This window comes from Engraulis encrasicolus, chromosome 22 (assembly GCF_034702125.1).
Source record: "Engraulis encrasicolus isolate BLACKSEA-1 chromosome 22, IST_EnEncr_1.0, whole genome shotgun sequence".
NCBI lineage: Eukaryota > Metazoa > Chordata > Actinopteri > Clupeiformes > Engraulidae > Engraulis > Engraulis encrasicolus.
In genome coordinates, this window is record NC_085878.1 from 32,490,500 (window position 1) to 32,502,624 (window position 12,125).

The window sequence follows — 12,125 nt, forward strand, 5'->3', positions numbered from 1 at the left end:
AACATAATAGGGAACTGTGACCCGTTGTCTGTATTTCACTCTAGTGAATAGCAATCATACAAAGAATACAGAAAGTGCATTATATTTAGGCCTACTCATATATATTAAATATATATCAATACATGTATTATCTACTGTAGCGCGTAAGGATTTAATGTAAGTAATCAAGCCTTAGGCTATTTCATCTCACTAACCCAAGCACAGGATTCATCTTCAGTATAGTATGGAATGTGTTCACTGTTCACAAGCATCTGTGATGGTTCTTTGCATTTGTTCTATTTGGTCTAACTATAGCAAAGGAATCCTCTTGTATTCTACAGTAGTGTGTGGTGAGAGTTCACTGGGAGCATGAAAGAAAAAATCAAAGCATGTACAGGACACACACACACACAGGCTACAGGTTATTTCCAAACAAGACTAAAAAAACATGTAAAAGTTTATTTCTATAATTTTACGTTTCATTTTTCAGTCATTAAAAGACCAGTTCAGTCAATTTCAATATGCTGCTCTATTGCTCACACTACCCTTGCCCCGTTGATGCCACATTTTTCGGCAAATCCCTTTCCGAGATCTGAGCTATTCTAATGGGGGCAGCGTTTGTTTACATTTTTAACAAAATTAACATAGGCCTACTCCAAATATTTTCCCAAAAGGCACCACTGTTTGCTAGTTGTCTGTTGATGTTGTATTACCTGTCGGATGTTTTTGGGAATATGAATAATAAAAATGTTTTTTTGAAATGTAAACAAAGCGCTGCCCCCATTACAATGACCAAGATCTCGGAAAAGGCAAAGGAAAAGTATAGAATTATGACCCACATTTTTTACTTTTGTATAATTTGTTTCTTTATTCTTACATATTTTGGGCTTCATAAATTCAGGATTTCTAAAAATGTGATGAAATCCCAGTTTTTCTTCAGAAAAAAGAACGAAATTCTGATCACATCCAATCAATCGAGATATGGTACTTTCTAAACTACGTCCTCTATGTCAATGTTCAATACTTGGTTAGGAATTTCTCTTTGCCTTAATCACTGCCATGATGCGCCTTACTTAGCACTGAGGTCAATGGCAGTGGCATTGCATGGGAGCTATGATGGCAGAGATATGCTTGATGCCTTGCAGTCAGCTGTTTCTTGTATCCCAAATAGGAGGTTTATTTGCCTGGTTAACACCAGACCTAATCACAAGTGAGATGTCTTTCAGATCGAAACGATTGTGTAGAACTAAAGGCAGTATGGGAGTTCCCAGGCTAGGAGGTTTATAACAGTTATGATCAAATTTGGGGTAATGTGTTTAAATGAATAGCCTACCGAGTGTTCCATCCCGGCCTGAATTCTTGTATATCCCGGCCTCAATACTTTACTATCCCGGTCATATTCGGGATACTGAACTGCATCTTAACGCACTCATAGAGATCCATGTAGCCTACCATTGTATCCATAGTCACAGATCTGACAGGGGACAGTAACATACAGTACTGTAGAGCCAGGATGTCAAACTCAGGCCCAGGGCCATATCTGGCCCGCAGAGTCATTTCATGTGGCCTGTGAGATAGTTTGAAATGTGTATTACAGTTGGCTCATATACATTATTAATATATAGAGTAATAAGACTTGAACAGGAAACATGGGCCAAGGCCAGTGAAACATACATATGCATACAGGGCTCTAAATTAACTTTTTCCACCACCAGCCAATTTGGCTAGTGGACATTTTTTCTTACCAGCCAAACAGAAGTTCAACTAGCCATTTTTTTTTATCTCGCCAAAATAAACTATGCTTTAGGCTAATTATTATTTTTTTAATTATGGCCATTTTGTTCAACTATGTCTACAACACAGATAGGCCTACACTATAGGCCTGCATACTATGCCTATGTAATAAGCATATTATAGGCTATTTTTTCATTATTTTTTAACTTCTGCATTATTTTTTACTTTCATTACTTAGGCCTGATCAATTTCATTAGTTTTTATTCAATTCCTCTGAAAACAGTGAATCACATCTCAAGCCACTCACATAACAGACCTTAACATACAGTAACCAAACACAGCCAAACACTACAAAACCTCACATACGCACACCCTAAGGAAGGAGCAGAGATGAGAGGAAAAGGAGAGGAAAGAGGAGGAGCTCTTCTCTACCATGCGCAACAAAATGACAAGAAGCCTATGTTTAACTAAAAGTAAATAATATCACGGGAATCTTCGCTTCATTTGTTACTTCCATAGCTTCGTCGTTAGTTGCTTTTTTGTTATTCTTTTTCTTTCCGATGGCGTGGGCTTTCCAACTTAGTTGCGCGCGCAAGGACTCGGCACATTTCAGAAGACAACTGACAGCTACGCTCACACTACTCTGACAGTCAGCTCTCCTCCTCTGCCCTTGTCGCAATTTCGTTCCACAACCACTTTTTTTAACGTCACTACTATTACTGTTACAATTACTACTGGCATTCACCAATACAGAGAACCTTGCTCTAACCCCCGCCACATTCACATCACTCGCACAAAACATACAGAACAGAAGTAGCTCTATGCATAATCTGCGTTAGTCCTGTTATTGAAACGGTCAGGCCCCCGCAGCTTCAAAAAGGCAGCCTGTTACAGCAAGGTTCATGCTAGTAGCAGTAGCAGTACTAGTGACGTTAAAAAGGTTGTAGCGAAAGCGACGGGAGCATAGGAGGAGAGCTGCCTGTCAGAATAGTGTGAGCGTGGCTGACGGAAGGCTAGTCATCTGAAATGTTTTCAATCCTGGCGCGCGCAACGGCATGGAGTTGCCGCTCGCTGCACTGGAAAGCCCACGGTGGGAGGCTACGTCGTGACGCAAGTGTCCATGGGTAATGTAGGAAATCTCGCCGTCTAACGTTTGTCATAGCAGCGGTTTACCGTTCATACTTTACCGTACTCGGGCGCCACTAGCCAAATAGGCGGGTAGGTATTTTTTTCTACTAGCCAAAATTATTTTTCACCCGTGTTTGGCGTGTTGGCGTGTGTTAATTTAGAGCCCTGTATGCATATATATAACAGCTCACATTCATATGCAACAAAATACAAGCACATATGATATTCTGGAAATCTGTTTGCGTACTTTAATTGAAATAGCCTATGAGTGTGAGATATTAGTGTGTGTATCCCAAATTTTTGTTGTTTTTTTGTTTCCTTTGGACCGTAACTTCGTCCCAAATTTTATTGTGGCCCTAGGCCCATTTGAGTTTACCACCCCTGCTGTAGAGCTCAGCAGCAGCAGCAGCAGTAATCATTTTCACATGGTAACAGCAGCAGGCTACACGTATACTATACACTAGACTACAGCGACTTTTCGGCGGGGCCGCCTTTCCCTTATCACACGTGGTATTTTGCCAGGCCCACTTGTCCACATTTACAAAAGGGGGGAGATGATATTTTAAGGTCACCTCGACACCGCTGCTGAATGAATGACATTTAGAATACATTTTCCCATTTTTCTCCATTTGCTTTGAAAAGACTGCATGGCCTCCTCCCTCCTCCCTTTACCACCCCCTCAATCCAACCAACCAACCCCACGCCTCCCCAATCTGCTCTCTCTGCTCTACCCCTCCCTCTGTCACTCTTTCTCTCTCTCTCTCTCTCTCTCTCTCTCTCTCTCTCTCTCTCTCTCTCTCTCTTTCTCTCTCGCACACACACACATACATTCATACTCTGTTCATCTACCCCCATCTCTTTTTCTTTCCTCCATTTTGCAGCCCCCTTCTTTCTCCCTCCCTGACTCTGTATTTTCCTTTTCTTTTCTTCTCTTCTTCTCTCTCTCTCTCTCTCTCTCTCTCTCTCTCTCTCTCTCTCTCTCTCTCTCTCTCTCTCTCTCTCTCTCTCTCTCTCTCTCTCTCACAGTCAGCACAAGCAAAACAAATCCGTGAGATGAATAGCTACACCTGCCACTGCAGCTTTTTTGTATTCTACTTCTCCAGGTTTCAAATAATTACACAGCACCTGCCAGCCTCGCTCTGCTCACAATATCTCACCTTGAACCACATATCAGGCAAAAGGCTGAACTGGGAACACACTCTCTGTGAGAAGAAACACTTTTCTACTGAAGGGAAATGGAAAATGAAACAGCATGGCCTCACTTTTTCCCTTTCCACGTGAAGTGCATGACCATCAGATCAAAATGAAAGCATTAACTGGCTTCAACCTTGAACGTTAAATCAATAAGCTCAGAACTTTCATTTACCAGAGTATTTTAATACATCGTTAGTAACAGATATGAGCAGATTGGAATTCGAGCAGATACTACAGCTAGCAGTTACAGTACGTATATATTGGTTGGATGTGAAGTACAATGTGTGGTCGATGACGACTAACTCCTGTAATATTTTTTCATCAATTCTAATAAATCTACAGTCTAAATCCAGTAATCTTACAGCTCCGTGTCTGTCTGCACTGTATACTACCCACATAGTGAATGTGAAATTTTGATGTTCAGAAAAGAGATCTGTGTGAAAGTGCCATTCGGGGGGAGGGAGCCCGGGCCGTAAAGGGAGGGATTTGCTTCTGGATTTACTCTGCCGGAGCCCAAGTCAGACCCTGACAATAAAGCACTGCGCGCAGAGTGGGCAAATAAACTTGGCCATTGTTCAGGGAAAGGTGCGCTGAAAAGTGACTCTAATAGGCTGATAAATCTCCCCCACTTAAAGTGTTAGTGTTCCTGTGTGTGTGTGTGTGTGTGTGTGTGTGTGTGTGTGCGATAAAGAATGTGTGTGTGTGTGTGTGTGTGTGCATGCATGAAAGACTATGTGTGTTTGTGTGTGTGTGTGTGTGTGTGTGTGTGTGTGTGTGTGTGTGTGTGTGTGTGTGTGTGTGTGTGTGTGTGTGTATGCATGCATGAGAGACTGTGAGCGTGTGTGTGTGTGTGTGTGTGTGTGTGTGTGTGTGTGTGTGTGTGTGTGTGTGTGTGTGTGTGTGTGTGTGTGTGTGTGTGTGTGTGTGTGTGTGTGTGTGTGTTTGGTACAGTGCTTCTCTTTGTCCTGTTCCACTATGACCTCCTGAGCTGATCTTTTCTAGAAGGAGGGTGGAGGCCCTCTTCAACACACACACACACATGCACAGTCTCTCTCTCTCACACACACACACACACACACACACACACACACATTCACACACACACACACACACACACACACACACACACACACACACACACACACACACACACACACACACACACACACATACACACAGCACCACCTTAATATCATTGTTCATTCATATTAACCCTAACAATAAGAATGCTAAAAAAATGTGCCCAAACCTGTCAGCGATGAAATGTTTTTACACTTTTAGTTTTACTAGTAACACCAAAACTACCCCAGCAAAAGGGGTCAAAACATGTGGGGTCCAGAATTTGGGCCCCACATAGTTTGTGTTCTCTTACAGCAGTGGCCTCACAAAGGTAGACTGGTGCAGTACACGCACGCACGCACGCACGCACGCACGCACACGAAAAATTGAGGGGTAGGTGGGAAGTGAGAAAGACGAAAGACAGTGTGATTCACTTGACTCCTAAGAGCCCATTTTGTAGCTGACCCCTGTGCCTTCTATAGTTTGAGTGCATTCCAATGGGCATTATAATAATACCACGACCTAGGGGTGTGTTCAAAATATTGGTATCGGGATATATCGTCGCAGGCCTCTTCGTGATACACGCATCAATACGGAGGCCTCAGTATCGATATTTCATTTGCAATAAACAATTAGTTAATCAAGTTGCCGAAACTACATCTGACGGTTGCTCCTTGCTATGCAGTAGGAATACGTCTTTGTGAAGGCAGCATTTTACATGCACTACAGCAGGGCTATCCAATTAGAATTTCATCTGGGCCACATTTTGAAACCAAGAACTTAAGGGCCGCACATTTTCAGCCATCACTAACACGGCAATGACACTTCTACAATTTTTGTACACAACAATTTTTATGGTTCTCTAAGCTAAAACCTAACCACTTTGACTATGAATATAGAAGACAAGCAGGAGATTCACAAGAAATTCATGTGTTGTACTGCAGCATCAAAACTGCAATGTAAACTGCTACAGTTGGGGGCCACGTCTGGGCCGCATGTGGACTGCATCTGGGCCGCATATGGCCCTCGGGCCGCCAATTGAATATTCCTGCACTACAGTCTAGCTGTTGCTCTACAGAAAAACAAAAAAGTAACATCTGGTTGTACATATGTCTGTCTTCTTAGAAATGTAAAAAAATCAATGAAAACTACGGCTTAAAATATCGGGATACATATCGCCTTGAAGGCCACGTATCGAGATGCACATGTATCGCAAAATGTATCGTATCATGACCCCTGTATCGGGATGTGTATCATATCATGAGGTTGTTGCCAATACCCACCCCTAATGTGAGCACATCCACGCCACAGCGCCACGCTTGTCTACCTGCTCCGGGAGTATCTGCGGTGAGTCAGAGACGCAACATGGTCGATCAGCCATCATGACACATGACACACAGAATAAAACACTAAACTCTGCATGGGTTTCAAGTTTACAAACATTTGTGTTGTGAGGAGGGCGGGCATGATGCTCAGAAGCCAACCACGTGAGCCCCTTTTTTGAGAGACAGCACTTTCCAACAATCAGAGGTTGAAAAGTGCGCAGCTGGGGGTGCGCAGCCAGGGGTGTTTACAAATGTGCAACCCATGTATACTCAAATGGGGGACAGACAATATTTCTGTCTGTTTGTCTGTCTGTCTGTTTCTCTCTCTCTCTCTCTCTCTCTCTCTCTCTCTCTCTCTCTCTCTCTCTCTCTCTCTCTGTCTCTCTGTCTCTCGCTCTGTGTTTATAAGATGAATATAAAACAGGAATTACAATGAGATGGGTTTCCGCCTTGACCAGAGACAGCAGATAATACATGACAGCATAACTGCGGTTATGGATGGCCACAGATTCTGCACAGGAAGCGAAATAAAAAAAGAACAGGCGACCGTATCAGGCTTGTCTTGCGAATGAATGTTGACCTCTCTGGCACCCATCATTTTTTATAAACCGGCCCATTTGAGAAAGCATGCAAGCGAATGGGGTTATTTTTTTCCCTCCATTCCTATTTATGCTCAATTGGGTGGTCATGATCCCACCACTCCAATGCCCATTATAAAGGTTGTGACCCAGGGCCACTGACAATTACTGATAAAATTTCAATAAATCATTGCTCGAAAACAATTACACTAGCAGTAGAATAATGCAAAGGCCTATTTCAAATGGTTAGAGAGAGATTACCGAAGTGCTCTAGGGCCAGTTGAGATTAAAGACATTCTTCCATTTCAGTGGCTGATCATACTTTCAAAAGAGGTTGGTCTGAGGGTAAAGGTGGAATTACTTTTTATGGTCAGCAGTTATGGAGGCAGATGAAATAATGTACTGCTGTTTGAAACGTGTTTGCCAATTCCCTGCTACATATTCCCTAATGTTTTGGTGAGCAGTCCTTACCATCTGCAATATAGTCTACACTCAGAGTCAGAATGATCTTTTGTCAGAATGCAGCAACCCACACAAACATTATTCTACATTACAGGACTGAACAAGAAAGGGTACTGGACACTATCAATTAGTGCCTCTACACCTTCTGCCTGTTATATCACAGTCAAACTATAAGTATAGACTCAATAGCCATGTCAGATGGAAGCACCATAGCATGGCCATGCTATATTCATGAGTAGGTGATAGTGTAGCCTTGCCTACAGCACTTCAATCTGAAAGATTTTAAACATTGTGTTGTGTATTGTACTAGCCTACCTCGAGTCATCAAAAGGCAACATGACCGTGTAGAAAGCACAGAAGTGACTGTCGTCTTGATTGTGGTATGATTACATGGTTGACTTCCCAATTAAACGAAGCCATTGTTGAATACCCGCCTTTCCCCCTGCGCGAGCGCTGCTCAGCTATGAGATAAACCAGCTACACTTTTGGAAGACGCGCGTGTCGAGTGCTACTGCATGTCAACTTAATCTCCAGTAAACCCACATGCTCAGTCACACAGAATACAGGGCTATCAATCTGATGACATTTTTCAATACAATTGTCTTTGACAACAATTAAGGACAATGTCAATCACTGCGCTTGCGTGGGTTTTCAAAAACGCAGAGGAGCCATCAATCCCACTGTCATTAAAACATCAATGGCTTGTCTCAGCCAAATGCAACTGCGAAGATAATTGGCATTTGTACATGCATATTAATTAACTGATAATGAGCTGATATACAGTCTCTTTTCCGCAGGTGTGGGTCCTTCTAATCAATTGCAGAAAATCCGGTAAAAATCGTGGTTCTTTTATCCCGCATCTAAAATTAAAAAGCTATTTAGTACTACATTTTCCAACAAAGTGCTTTTCATTTGTCTTCTGAAACACATTATTCAATCACATTTTCCATTTGTATAATGGTAATATTTTCATGTAATTTCCCGCTGCCTCTCTGATGGGTGATTGTGATATGGCTTTGTGAAATGGCTATTCCCTTCCAGCTCAATTCACTCAGCAGTAATAAACTTAAAACATATATTTCAGATTAAATGTTTTCCAGCAAATGGAGCGGATCTGGAACGCCCCCCATGAATTCTCCAAAGCACGCTTTTGCCCCCCAGTGGCTGCTAAAATTACGACACAACTGGTCTGACACCTGGTGGTGAATTGAAGCATAGCAGGTTGATTGCTCATCATGTCCACAGTGAAATCACAGGCTACCAATATTCAAGCACTACGGCATGAATATGACTGTGGTGGACCTTGCTGCAATCATAAGAGCAGTGTGATTTAAGAAAACACAGACACCCAGATTAAAGCCACCTAGTCTGCATTAGCTAAATCCATTTCCAGTAGTGGACATCTGGGCTTGTTCCTGTTTCATGTTTTTTCCAACCAATTCACTCCAGCTGATCCTAATTAGTACACCAAGCTCAGCCAGGCAGATAAGCTAATTAGTGACATCACCTGTGAGCACAAACAGGAGGAATACACAACAGTGCAATACAACATGTAGCCTATTTACACATATATAGCGCCATTTCACACAATAGGCCCACATAGCAGGACCTTTGCTTTCTTGAATTGGTTTGTCTGTCTGCCAATTTCAGAAATGTTAGTCTCAGAAATACCATTCCTCAAAGGGCTTTGGATAATATATTATTTCATTTTTATTTAAAATGAATAGGAAAAAGGGGATAAAAACCAGGGATAAAAACCTGTACATCATTTCTAAGCGCTTACGACTGGATGGCAAGCATTGACAGTATTTTGGGGATATTTTACAACATTTTTTTAATTCTAGTGACATATTACCTAAATAAGACACACATGCCTGCCTAGTGGAAGTGTAATTTTTAACCGATGGCCAAATACAATATCTAGCATTGATTTGCTTCATCCTCATGAACGGGAAGTGCACTATGAAGGACCAGTCACTCTTGCTTCTCCCATTGTGTCACTTCATCCAAATAACTCTGGGCAACCTGCACAGAAACAAATCAACAAATATGAAGTAAGGGAAGGCCTAAGCCTATGACAGGCTACTATATTATGGTTGAACGCAAGACACCCCCCGCACACACACACACACACACACACACGCACAGACCCTACATAAAACAATACAAAAAATGCAGTTCAACATACAATAAAAGTACTACTATCATCCACCACACAAGAACATTATTGTAACAATTAAGTATATCTCCAGACGATGAATAGACCTTCTGCATCTGGACTAAATCTGATTTAAACTCTGAATAAGCATTAAGTAGTGTGTTAGTTAGTTGCTCATGTAACCATAACCAAGTATGAATTATGAAAGGAATGAAATCTTGTGATATGTTTAAACGCCAGGCTACAGAAACACCTCTAGCATTTCCAGTGTGTGAAGACACAGAACAGTTTGTTATGAATACAATATGATGGACATATAGGTTATCTTTAGAGAGGTTCGCCTGACACACCTTTTTTTCATATACTATCATGATATATCTCAGGACAGTGTTTCCCAACCAGGGATACGAGTACCATTAGGGGTACGCGAGCACACCTCAGGGGGTACGCGGAAAAATGGCAAATTTATTGAGTGTAGTCACATTGGGATAGAGGAACAGAGCATGTGTGAGGGCGAGGGGTTACTCATCATATGACAAAATGGCTTAGGGGGTACACAGGACAAAAAAGGTTGGGAAACACTGTCTCAGGATACTGATCAGGGCCCTGTTTCTCGAAAGCATTGTTACTCACTAGGCAGTAACTTAGTAGGGTTATTTTTAAGATTTTCTTTTTTTGTCTTTTTACGACTTTATTGATGATAGGACAGTTTGAGAGGTGGACAGGAAGCGAATGGGGAGAGAGATGGGGAGGGGTCGGCAAAGGACCAGGGCCGGGAATCGAACCCCGGTTGGCTGCATGGCAGATGAGTACCCTACCAGTTGGCCACGGCAGGGCCAGTAAATTAGCAATTTATCGATGGGGCATTGCATCGCAACCAAGTTGCTACACCTTAGTAATTCAATGGCGCTGTTGACACACACAAACCTGAATGATCTTCGATTGTCTAACACACAGCTGGTTACTGCTAACCCAGTGTGTTATAAGATTGGGGTCATGACCCCATGTGGGATCACCTGGAATTCAAATGGGGTCGCCTGAAATGTCTAACAGAGAAAAAAGAATACTGATAAATATGACTAATTATGTAATAACTAATGACTTTCATATCTACATGCTTAACCAAATAAGACACAGCATTATAAATTTGCTGTTACCAGAATGGCAATGACCAAGTCGTAGAGCATCACTAAAGGCCTGTCTGTCATAGTAGTGTGGTACTATGCTAGTTAACTTTTCAATGACTTACTGTGTTTCACTGGTGGAACGGTGTGCATTATGGGTCTACTGCCCTTAAGCTTAGTTCAGTCATGTTTATTTGGCCGAGAAAAAACAAAAACGTGCATAGGGTCCCCAGAAAATGGTAGGACACTCGTCTGCCGTGCGGCTGACCCGGGTTCGATTCCCAACCCAGGTCCTTTACCGACCCCTCCCTGTCTCTCTCCCAATTAGCTTCCTGTCCACCTCTCACACTGTCCTATCAAATAAAGTCGAAAAAAGAAAAAAAATGGGGTATAGGGTACCACCGTGCTAACCTGTAATAGCCCAGGGGGTCCACACTGTCCACTGTCCATGTGTGGTCAGCTGGAGTCCTCTGCTGCGTCCTGCTTGGCACCCTCCACCTCCGTCACCACCACCGGCTCCACCTCCGGGCTCTGCTGCTCCGTGCTGCTCGAGGAGGCCGCCGATTTGGGCCTGTCCTCCGGGGCCTTGGCTGGGTCCACCACCTGCACCGATCGGCTTGAGTTGCACCCCATCGCGACGGACTCACTACTGGAACGCCACAACACACCCCTCTCTCTTCCTTATCCTCCCCTCTTCTTCTTCTTTGTCTTTTCTTCTTCTTCTTCTTCTTCTTCTTCTTCTTTGTCTTTTCTTCTTCTTCTTCTTCTTCTTCTTCTTATTCTTCTTCGTCTTTTCTTTCCTCTCCTCCTTGCCTGACAGAGCAGAGATGGATGGCACTGGAACAGGGAGGAAATGCTTCGTGTGGGGTGGTGAAGGTATGTACTGGTAAATGAAGGAGGGAATGAGGCTAACTACTGTGGACTTAATACCTCAACTGGCCACTCAGCAGGTGCCCTCTGGTCTCTTTGGTTACAAACAGGGAAGTCCTGCTCCTAGACCGACCCCAAAGGCACACCTGTGTGTGTGTGTGTGTGTGTGTGTGTGTGTGTGTGTGTGTGTGTGTGTGTGTGTGTGTGTGTGTGTGTGTGTGTGTGTGTGTGTCTGTGTGTGTCTGTGTGTGTGAGAGAGAGAGAGAGTGAGTGAACGGGTGAATGGGAAAGAGAGAGGGAGAGAGAGAGAGAGAGAGAGAGAGTGTGTTCCCACTTATGGTTTCAGTTTACATGGCATTGTCCAGTCGTGTTCTTGAGTGCCTATTGTGATTTGCTTGCCTGGCAACAAGAGTTGCGATTTAACTCGGTGGCGTGTCAAGGCACAGCGACAGACAAGAAAGTCGGGAGATTGTTTGGCAGTCGCTTAACAGTCATGGCAACTCAGAGTCCTCTG

The 12,125-nt window shown here is 43.0% G+C and overlaps 1 long non-coding RNA gene across 2 annotated transcripts in view; it reads right to left on the reverse strand.

Moving 5' to 3' along the window:
• LOC134439207 (uncharacterized) overlaps positions 1-7,886 on the reverse strand; it is a 58,919-nt gene extending 51,033 nt beyond the window's left edge. Inside the window, exons 1-2 of one of the 2 annotated variants that reach the window (XR_010032728.1) lie at positions 7,775-7,886; positions 6,378-6,436 (exon numbers count right to left, since the gene is read on the reverse strand). This is a non-coding gene — a long non-coding RNA (uncharacterized LOC134439207). The remainder of the gene's footprint in view (positions 1-6,377; positions 6,437-7,774) is intronic. The other variant, XR_010032727.1, reaches the window with a different exon arrangement.
• Positions 7,887-12,125: the final 4,239 nt, after the last annotated feature.